General features: G+C 42.7%; 1 non-coding gene across 1 annotated transcript; it reads right to left on the reverse strand.

The window, feature by feature from the left end:
* Window positions 1-2755: 2755 nt before the first annotated feature.
* Window positions 2756-2846, reverse strand: trnar-ucu (transfer RNA arginine (anticodon UCU)). The gene is given in 2 exon segments: window positions 2756-2791; window positions 2810-2846. It is a non-coding gene; the product is annotated as a tRNA-Arg (tRNA).
* Between the last annotated feature and the right edge of the window lie 6643 nt (window positions 2847-9489).

The following is a 9489-nucleotide window of genomic DNA, read 5'->3' on the forward strand; positions in this document are numbered from 1 at the left end:
TTCCCTCAGACAAATGTTAAGCTAACTGGCCTGTCGTTTCCTGCTTTCTGTCTCCCTCCCTTTTTGAATAAATGAGTTACATTCACTCTTTTCCAATCTAACGGAACCTTCTCGAATCTAGGGAATTTTGGAATATTAAAACCAGCGCATCAACTATCTCACTAGCCAATTCAGGACCTGGCGACTTGTCAACCCGCAGCTCCAACAATTTGTTTAGTACCACTTCCCTGGTGATTGGAATTTTCTTGAGTTCCTCCATCCCTTCAATTTCCTGATATACGGCTAATACTGGGATGTTATTTGTATCCTCAATAGTGAAGACCGATGCAAAGTATCTGTTCAATTCATCTGCCATCTCTTAATTATCCATTATTAATTCCCCAGACACACTTTCTATTGGACCAACAGTCGCTTTGTTAACTCTTTTCTTTTTAAAATATCTATCGAAACTCTTATTAGTTGTCTTGAAATTTCTTGCGAGCTTTCTCTCATACTCTAATTTTACCTTCCTTATCAATCTTTTAGTCATTCTTTGCTGTTTTTTTTATATTCTGTCCAATCTTCTGACCTGCCTCCCATCTTTGCACAATTATAGGTTTTTTCTTTAAGTTTGATAGTATCTTTCACTGTTTTCGTGAACCATGGATGGTGAGTCCCACCTTTGGAACTTTTCTTTCTCGATGAAATGTATCTATTCTGTGTATTCTGAAATATCCCCTTAAATGTCTGCCACTGCATCTCTATTGACTTATCCCTTAACCTAATTTGCCAGTTCACTTCAGCTAGCTCTGCTTTCATGACCTTATAATTGCCCTTATTAAAATTTAAAATACTAGTCTGGGACCCACTCTCCTCTCCCTCAAACTGAATGTAAAATTCAATCATATTATATTCGTTACTACCTAGGGGCACCTTAACTATGAGGTCATTAATTAATCCTATCTCGTTGCACAATGCCAGGTCTAGTATAGCCTGCTCTCTGGTTGGCTCCAGAATGTATTGTTCCAAGAAATTATCCCCAAAACATTCTATGTATTCCTCATCTAGGCTACCTCTGCCCATCTGAATTTTCCAATCTATATGTAGATTAAAATCCCCCATAATTATCACAGTACCTTTCTGACAAGCTGCCATTATTTCCTCCTTTATATCCCATCCGACAGTGTGGCTAATGTTAGGTGGCCTGTACACCACTCCCACAAGAGACTTCTTGCCTTTATGATTTCTCATTTGTACTCAAACTGCTTCTGCATCCTGATCTCCAGAACTCAGGTCATCCCTCTCTATTACGCTAATACCATCATTAATTAACAGAGCTACCCCACCACCTTTTCCTAGCTTCCTGTCCTTCCAAAATGCCATGTCACCTCCAATATTCACATCCCAATCTATGTCGCCCTGCAGCCATGTCTCTGTAATGACTATCAGATCGGACTTATTTATTCTATTTGTGCTCCCAGTTCATCTGTTTTGTTTCAAATGCTCCATGCATTCAGATACAGAGCATTTAGTTTTGTCCTTTTATTATTTTTGTCACCTCTAGCCTTATCTGTCGATTTACTCTCAGATTTGTACATTCTGTCCCTTCCTGTCACAGTCTGTTTATCATTTCCCATATTTATACCTTTCTCTCTTGCCTTGTCTCTCCTCCTTGATTCACCATATCTTCCCAAATTTGATCCCTTGCCCCCACTATTCAGTTTAAAACCGTCTCTACTTCCCTCGTTATGTGGCTCGCTAGAACACCGGCACCGGCACGGTTCAGGTGTAGACAGTCCCAACGGTACAGCCACCTCTTTCCCCAGTACTGGTGCCAATGCCCCACGAACCAGAACCCACTACTACCACACCAGTCTTTCAGCCGCACATTACTTTCTCTAATCTTTTTTGTCCTTTGCCAATTTGCACATGGCTCAGGTAATAATCCAGAGATGATTAACTTTGAGGTTCTGCTTCTTAATTTGGTGCCTAGTTCCTCATACTGACTTTGCAGAACCTCTATCCTTGTCCTGCCTATGTCTTTGGTACCGACATGGACCACGACGACTGGATCCTCCCCCTCCCATTGTATGTTTCGCTCCAGCCCTGAGCAGACGTCCTGAATCCTGGCACCGGCAGGCAACACAGCCGTCTGGACTCTTGCTTTTGCTGCAGAGAACAGAGTCAATCCACCTTATTATACTGTCCCCTACTGCCACTACATTCCTTTTTTCTCCCTCTTTGAGCCGCAAACACTTACTGCAGACGTGTTTGCCCTGGATCACACTGGCATCCAGGAACTCCCACATGCTGCAGCTGTGACACATCACCTGTCCTGTCATCCTTAACGTGTTTCAATTAACTACTTAAATATTTTATTCAATTATTCATTTTATTGCATATTTTATTAAACTTACCACTAGTTTGTTTACTATTTTAAACGTTGGGACTAAAATGGATCTTAATCACTTACCAGATGCGCATCAAGCAGGTCGGTTCTTCCAAACCAATCAACCACCTGCTTGCATGTGATGTCACAGCTTACCAGATCCTCACCAAACAGCTCCTTCCACTGCACCGAAGAAAGAACCAAATCCTGTATCCTCACCCCAGCGGCTCTCTGTTTCCCTGCTCTCACTCTCCATTGTGACGTCACTCCTCGATTTTTTTTTCCCTGCTCTGCTCCTCTCTCTTTCGCTCTGTCTCCGAGTCTGTGCTTTTGGCGCATTTCTTCATTTGTTGTTCCGTTGTGCTCCTCTGTGTCTGGTCCAAAACCTGACTCTGGTGGGACTTGAACCCACAACCTTTGAATATCGTCTTAATCATTATTTAGAAGTCCAACACGCTATCCATTGCGCCACAGAGCCTCACACATTTTTGATGACATCACTAAGGCCTTTAATCTTGTCAGCAGAGACGGCCTCTTGAAACTGCGATGGAACATCGGCTGCCCTCCTGACCACTTGGGCATCATCTCTTCTTTCCACGAGAACATGCACAGTTCCATCAGTTACAATGGAGCAACATCAGACGCTTTCAAGATCAGCAGTGGGGTAAAGCAGGGCTGCGCGCTGGCGCCAACTCTCTTAGGAACAGAGGAACATCGGAGTAAGCTATTCAGCCCGTCGAGCCTGCTCTGTCATTCAATTCGATCATGGCTGATCACCTACCTCAAAGCCCATTTCCCATGCTATCCCCATATCCCTTGATGTCAATAGTATCAAGATTTCTATCAATTTCTGTCTTGAACATGCTCAATGATTGAGCTGCCACAGCCCTCTGGGGCACAGTATTCCAATGATTCACCACCGTCTGAGTGAAGAAATTCCACCCATCTCAGTTTTAAATGGCCTACTCCTTATTCTGAGACGATGTCCTTTGGTTTTAGACTCACCAACCAGGGCAAACATCCTGTCTACATCCACACTGTCACGCCCTGTAAGAATTTTGTCAGTTTCAATCAGATCACCTCTCATTCTTCGAAAGTTTAAGGAATACAGGCCCAGTTTCCTCATCAGACAATCCCACCATCCCAGGGATTAGTCTGGTGACATAAAAACAAGAAATGCTGGAACCACTCAGCAGGTCTGGCAGCATCTGTGAAAAGAGAAGCAGAGTTAATGTTTCAGGTCAGTGACCCATCTTCGGAACTGACATATATTAGAAAAGTCACAGGTTATAAGCAAGTGGGGTGGGGGTGGGGCAAGAGATAACAAAGGAGAAGGTGTAGATTGGACAAGGCCACATAGCTGACCAAAAGGTCATGCAGCAAAGGCAAACAATATGTTAATGGTGTGTTGAAAGACAAAGCATTAGTACAGATTAGGTGTTAATGGACTGAATATTGAACAGCAGGAAGTACAAACCTGAAAAAAAAACAGTAGGTAAGCAAACTGAACAAACTGAGATGAAATGAAATAAATGCAAAAAAAAGATTAGTCTGTTGACCCTCTGTTTCACCACCTCTATGGCAAGTGTATCCTTCATAAGATGAGGAGACTAAACTGTACACAATACTCCAGTGCGGATTCACCAAGGCTCTATACAATTGCAGCAAGACATCTTTACTCCTGTACTCATGACCCCTCGAGTGGGTACAACATACCATTTGCCTTCCTAATTGATTGCTGCACCTGCACAAGAGCTTTTAGTGTCTCAGGAACAAGGACACCCAGGTCCCTTTGGACATCGACACTTCCCAACCTCTCACCATTTAAGAAATACTCTGTCTTTCTGTTTATTCTACCAAAGTGAATAACTTCACACTTATTCACATTATATTCCATGTTCTTGCCCATTCACTTAGCCTCTCCAGGTCCCCTGGAAGCCTCTCTGCATCCTCCTCACAACTCACACTTCACCGAGCTTTGTGTCATCTGCAAACTTGGAAATATTGCATTTAATCCCCACATCCAAATCATTTATATAGGTTGTTAACAGCTGTGGCTCCAACACTGATCCTTGCAGTACCCCAATAGTAACAGCCTGACATCCTGAGAAGGACCCGTTATTCCTGCTCTCTGTTTTCGGTCTGTTAACCAATTCTCAATCCATATCAGTATATTATCCCCAAGCCTATGTGCTCTAATTTTGTTTACTCACCTCCTGTGTGGGACCTTACCAAAGGAAAATACAAATACCACACATCCACTGGTTCTCCTTTATCTGTTCTATAGGTAACATCCTCAAAAATCTCAACAGGTTTTTCAAACCTGTTTTCCTTTTCATAATTCTATGTTGACTCTGCCCAATCATGTCATCATTTTCGAACTGTCTAGTTATCACATCCTTTACAATTGGCATATTCTTCTCCATGCTGCTATTGTGCACTTTCAATTACTCAGATATAGGTGTTCACCTGCACATCAGAGCTGACGACAAGCTGTTCAACTTGGCAAGACTGTGCGCCAAGACCAAAGTGGGTAAATTCCTAGTCTGTGAGTTGCTATTTGCTGATGATGCTGTGCTGACATCCCATAATGAAGTTCAGTCACAGCAGCTTGTAGATCGGTTCTCCCTGGCCTGCAAAGAGTTTGGACTGACAATCAGCATCAGGAAGATGAAAGTTACGGGCCAGGACGTAGAGACTCCACTTTCCAACAACATCGACAACCTCACTTTGGAGGTTGTCAACAGCTTCACATACCTTCAATCAACAATCACCAAAAATCTGTCCCTTGATACTGAAATCAGCACCAGGATTGCCAATGCTGCAACTGTCATGTCAAAGTTGAGAAGACAAGTGTGAACCGACAGCAAACTGACCGAAAATACAAAGCTCCACGTGTACAAGGCTTGTGTTCTCAGCACCCTCCTTTATAGTAGAGAAGCATCAACAACTTATACAAGCCAAAAAAAGCGGCTGAACAGCTTCCACCTCCACTGCCTCAGATGGATACTGGGCATCTCCTGGCAGGACTGAGTGCCGAATGCGGAAGTACACCAGCGTGCAGGGATCCGCAGCATGTTTCCACTCTTGAGTCAGCGGTGACTCTGTTGACTGGGCCAAATGGATGACGGTCACATTGCCAAATACATGCTCTCTGGTGAGCTTGCTATCAGCATGAGATCAACAGGTCAGGGAAAAAATCAAGTCCTTTGGAGAGGTTTGAGTTAATTAAGGAGAGTGGGCATGGATTTATCAATGGGAGTTCATGCTTGACGAATCTAACTGCATTTGTTGATAAACGATCTGAAAATACTGATGCAGGGAATGCAGTGGATGTTGTTTATATGGATGTTACGAAAGCATTTTATAAAGTACCACATAAAAGGGTGGTTAACAAAATTGGGGTTCATGGATTAGGAGGGTCAGTGTCCATTTGGAGAGTAAATTGTTTTAAAGACTGAAAACAGCGAGTCATATTAAATGGTTCTTGGTCAGACTGGAGGATAGTCGACAGTGGTGTTCCCCAAGGGTCAGTGCCAGAACCACTGCTTTTTTTGCTGAAGGTAAGTGACTTGGATCTTGGAATACAGAGTAGAATCTCAAAATATGCCGATGACACCAAACTTGGAGGAGTGGCAAACAGTGAGGATGATATGAACTGCCTGCAACAGGACAGCGATAGGCTAGCAGAATGGGCAGACAGGTGGCAGATGGAATTTAATAGTGACAAGTGTGAGGTGATGTATTTTGGCATAAGGAATAGGGAGAGGCAATATATACTTAATGGCACAGTTATAAAGAGTGTGCTGGAATAGAGGGACTTGGGGTTCATGTGCATCAATCTTTGAAGGAGGCAAGTCATATTGCGAGAGTGGTTCGCAAAGCATATGGGATCTTGGGCTTTATAAATAGAGGCATTGAGTACAAAAGCAGGGAAGTTATGCTGAACCATTATAAAACTCTGGTTAGGCCCCAATTGGAGTGTTGCTTCCAGTTCTGCTCAGCAGACTTTAGAAAGAATGTGAGAGTCCTTGAGAGGACGCAGAGGCGATTTACCAGAATGGATCCAGGGATGGGGGATTTTAGTTACAAGGTTAGGTTGGAAAAGCTAGGATTATTCTGCCTTTCTCAAAGGAGATTGAGTGGAGAATTGATAGAGGTGTATAACACCTCCAGAGAACAGGCCATCCTGGACTGGGTATTGTGTAATGAGAAAGGATTAGTTAACAATCTTGTTGTGTGGGGTCCCTTGGGGAAGTGCGCCCATAATATGATACAATTCTTCATTAAGATGGAGAGTGAGAGAGTTGATTCCGAGACTCGGGTCCTGAATCTAAACAAAGAAAACTATGAAGGTATGAGGCGTGAGTTGGCTATGATAGATTGGGGAACGTTACTTAAAGGGTTGACAGTGGATAGGCAATGGCTAGCATTTAAAGAGCGCATGGATGAATTACAACAATTGTTCATTCCTGTCTGTGCATAAGTAAAACAGGAAGGGTGGCTCAACTGTGGCTTACAAAAGAAATTAAGGAAAGTATTAGATCCAAGGAGGAGAAATATAAAATGGCCAGAACAAGCAGCAAACCTGAAGATTGTGAGCAGTTTGGAATTTAGCAGAGGAGGACAAAAGGATTGATTAAGAAGGGGGAAATAGAGTATGAGAGTAAGCTAGCAGAGAACATAAAAACTGACTGTAAAAGCTTCTATAGATATGTGTAGAGAAAAAGATTAGTGAAGACAAATGTGGGCCCTTTACAGTCAGAAACGGCGGAATTTATAATGGGGAACAAAGAAATGGCAGACCAATTAAATACATACTTTGGATCTGTCTTCACAAAGGAGGATACAAATTATCTCCCAGAAATGTTGGGGAACATAGGGTCTAGTGAGAAGGAGGAACTGTATGAAATCAGTATTAGTAGGGAATGTTGGGGAAATTGATAGGATTGAAGGCCGATAAATCCCCAGGGCCTGATAATCTACATCTCAGAGTACTTAAGGAAGTGGCCCTTGAAATAGCAGATGCATTTTTGGTCTTTTTTCAAAATTCTATCGACTCTGGAACAGTTCCAATGGATTGGACGGTAGTTAATGTAACTCCACTATTTACAAAAAGAGGCAGAAAGAAAACAGCGAATTATATACCGGTTAGCCTGACATCAGTCGTGGGAAAAATGCTGGAGTCCATTATAAAAGATGTAATAGCAGAGTGCAATAATAACTCGTCTCCACTCCTAGTATTTCTAAATCCCACACATTCACTATAATGTGAACAATTATTTCCTGTTGTGTCTCTCTCAGATTTGTAAACTTCACTGTATTGGAGTGAGGTGACATCTGCTGGCAGGAAGCAAGAACTGCAATCAAACAGCAGAAACTCCACAGTCTGTCAGGGTAAAAGAAACATTGCAAAGTGAGGCAACAGCGAAGTGGTTTGATTGGGTAGATGGAGACATGATTCCACTTGTGGTGGTGTCTGAAGCAAAGGCCAGACATTCAAAATTGTCATTAATAAAAGAAATGAGGAATTCATGAAAAATGTAGTAACGTAGTGAATGGTTAGAATGTGGATAGAATAGAAAGTGAGATTGGATGGACAGAAGCAGTCTGAAAGGATGGATGAAACTAAAGGTGAGTGCCCTGAAACGTTAACTGTGTTTCTCACAGCACAGATGCTGCCAGAGCTGCTGAACATTTCCAGCACTTTCTGTTTTTATTTCAGCATTTGCAGGATGTTGCTTTGATCTGAAAAAAATGGATGATTGGCTGGGGGGTTCCAGTGACATTCCACAGCAGCTAACAAAGCCTGACCTGTCAGTGGCTCGTTGGTCTAGGGGTATGATTCTTGCTTTGGGAGTATGGTTAATTAACATGCGAGAGATCCCGGGTTAAAGTCCCGGACGAGCCCTGGTCTGCTGGCATTTTTAGATTAAGGTTATCTATTGGTTTCAGCCTTGCAGAAGGTGGAATTGACTTCCATACGGAGCTGGCTTGAGGACCAGACAACTGGATTCAAAGAGCATGTCGACAAAATTGTAATTAACTAAATGTACAGATAGCCAAGTGGGAATATAAAGTTGTTGCTGGAATTGTGACCTGACTCCAAAAACAACAGGACTGGGTTCTGGACTGGAATGGAATGGAATTCTTCAGTGTTTCTGTTGTTTGGCTTGCATTGACTCATCGATTTTCTTGTTTTTCACTTTGTCGATGCCTTTGAATAATTGTGGATCCTTCTTCAGGGTGTCTTCTTTCACCAGGTAGTTCTGACCTCTGATGATGTTGATTGTAATCAGCTTCAATTCGCTGATAGTTTTGGAACTGAGCAGATTTCCTTTGCTTGAGTCTACAACATGGAACTCAGTCTGACATGTGGACCCATGGGAGGATTTGAATGCCACCAATGCGTTGGAGTTGCATCCATCCAATAAGAGACCGAGTAGAAGTGACAGTTCTGTCAGTCGAATATGAGACTTTTAATGGCAGGGTTGTGAGTTTGAGTGCCATTCTGTTTTTCCCTTTTGTAAGGCTTCATGAGCAGAGAGTACAGGGAGTGTTTGAAATGAGCAAGTCTCGCTTTGATTCAGGACTCTGACCTCTCAGCAGCATCTCACTATGAAAGATTGAATTTGATCTCATTTCATTCTCTGCTCGGGGTCTGTGCGGCTCAGTGGCACTTCTGTCTGTCTCCCGCTTCACAATCCATCAGTACTGAGAAAGCAATGGGGAATATTACTCACATGTTGTGTTCTTTAATTTTTTGGAAAACTTGAATGTATGTATATTCTTCCAAAACAAGGACACCAAACGGCTGTTAATGTAGGGCTGAAATAGCTCAGTTGGCAGAGCGTTAGACTGAAGATTTAAAGGTCCCTGGTTCAATCCCGTGTTTCAGGAATTTTGCTTCCTTATGCGTCCCTTGCCTTGGTTCTGATTTTCCAGTTGCACAATTTACTTTGAAATTATTTACCAAGCACCAGTGGATTGAATTTGAGAAACAACACAGAGTCATTTACAGCACAGAAGGTGGTCGTTTGGCCTATCACGTCCATGCTGGCTCTCCCCGGAGCAATCTGGTCAGTTCCACTCACCAGCTCGGTCTCTTTCCTCCTGCAAGT

Source organism: Heterodontus francisci, unplaced genomic scaffold, assembly GCF_036365525.1.
Source record: "Heterodontus francisci isolate sHetFra1 unplaced genomic scaffold, sHetFra1.hap1 HAP1_SCAFFOLD_59, whole genome shotgun sequence".
NCBI lineage: Eukaryota > Metazoa > Chordata > Chondrichthyes > Heterodontiformes > Heterodontidae > Heterodontus > Heterodontus francisci.